The 1,884-nt window shown below is 38.7% G+C and overlaps 1 pseudogene; it reads left to right on the top strand.

The window, feature by feature from the left end:
• The window catches only part of LOC112234879, a 16,328-nt pseudogene extending 14,924 nt beyond the window's left edge, over positions 1-1,404 (top strand).
• The last annotated feature ends 480 nt before the right edge of the window (positions 1,405-1,884 follow it).

The raw sequence follows: 1,884 nt of genomic DNA, 5'->3' as shown, positions 1-1,884 counted from the left end.
CGAGCCAGACTTTAATCGAGCCTCAAAAGGAATCCGCCAGTGGGCACCGATTCACCATCATATCTTCTACTTATTTCTAGGCCAGTCTGTACAGAGGAGGATACAACCGCTTCACCCCTTATTGAGCTGCCCAATGGGAGCCTGGAAGCCGTTCTGTGACAGGTTATGACATCACTGAGCTCTGTGTCACCTCCTGTCTGACTCCCTCCACTTGGAGACTGTCAAATCAAACCGACTGAACGTGTAAATACTGTAGTAGTTATTCACTATTTATTCTATCAGAGAATACATATAGGATAAAGAGCCTGATCTAATGTATAGACAGTTATTTCAAATCTTTATTTTACACTTAATCTGTATTGTTTGTGCCACAGATTTGTTCCAGGGTTTAAAAATGTAAAGATTTCTGCCTCCGTACCTGGGTTATAAGCTACTCTTTCACTATTCTAACAGAGAGAGTTGAATGTGAGCCATTTTATTTTTCATTGGCTGGACTTCATGGTGAAATACTGAAACTCAAGTGGCACAACAATACTGGTTTCTCTACATGTTGACCTTTGTAAAAAAACGTTTTTGATCAATGTCTGAGCTTTTGACTTTTCAAGAGTCAAATTGTAGAGTACAATGACATTTTATACAGTTAAATTACTTATTTTTGATGACACTGGTTTTGTCAATGATGTAGAGCACTGTTTGAGGACGTTGAAGTGTGTGTGTGTGTGTGTGTGTGTGTGTGTGTGCTTGTGTGTGGGAGTATGTGACAACATCAATACTCAAAGCACAAGCTATGAGAGACAGCAATGGCACTGGTATTGTAAATGTGCACAGTAATCTTTTTTTAAATGCTTCTAGAACCCTAAAACTATAATTTGCATAAAATGTATGTATGTTTTTGCTTTCCTAACTATCTACCTCTGATTCTAAAAATGTTTCACTTGTCAAAAAAGCATTCAGGAGCCATTACTTCGCTCAACTAATTAACTGTAACAAAACATTTTTTTCTTATTTTCATTGTTGAGCTTCTATCCATCTTCTCTCTGCTTTACATAATGCTCAATGCTAAATACTAGCTATTCGACAAACTTCCCCAACCCACTTTCTCATTTTTCTATGGCAGCCTAATTCTGGGTTTTACTTCGCTCTGCCTGACGAGCCTGTAACCTCTAATGTGCTTTCCCTTATTTCCTCTGTCCTGTTAAACTCTAGGACGTTGTCTGGTTTCCTCTTCCTGTCCTCTCGCCTGCTTCTCTCCATTCTGTTTGAGAATCTGTGTTCCATCCATAGAAATAATCAGATGAGTTCTAGTTCTATGGGTCATCTCTCCTTCTCCATCCTGTACTCTAGCTTCACTGTTGTTTATTTGCTGTTGACCTCTCAATAAAACATTGTTTCTGTTTCCCTTTCCTCTCCTCTTTGATTCATGTCATTTTCCTTTCTCTTTTCAATGCCTCTTTTTGCAGTCCTTCACTCTTCTGCTCAAACTTATATTCTCAGTGTTCCTTTTCTCAACATAACTGTACGTTTTGAGGCTGACTGATACCAGTGCAAGAAGGTTGTGAGTGTTTTACAGAAATGACTGTCTGCATATGTTTATGCAACTGTTTCTGGTTCAGTACCTTTGTACTGTATGGACTGAATCTTAACTTAAAATCAGCGAATATAACTTCATATTTCAGTTTAGTATCTCAAATGTTGTATGTGTGGTTCTAGGGGGGCAACAGTATTTTACCTAGACACCCAGCCCTGTGCCTGCCTTGCTGTAGTGTGTGGTCTTACTGCGTGTGTTTCAACCTATGGGCTAATAAACCTCTTCTTTATGCAAAGTTCAGCTTTAGTTTTTGTATACTAATTTCCCCTCTTTCTTTACTGCTTCGTTTTCCTATC

Source organism: Oncorhynchus tshawytscha, linkage group LG23 (genome assembly GCF_018296145.1).
Source record: "Oncorhynchus tshawytscha isolate Ot180627B linkage group LG23, Otsh_v2.0, whole genome shotgun sequence".
Classification (NCBI taxonomy): Eukaryota; Metazoa; Chordata; class Actinopteri; order Salmoniformes; family Salmonidae; genus Oncorhynchus; species Oncorhynchus tshawytscha.
The sequence above is the reverse complement of the archived record's forward strand: the minus strand, read 5'-3'. Positions and strand labels throughout refer to the sequence as shown.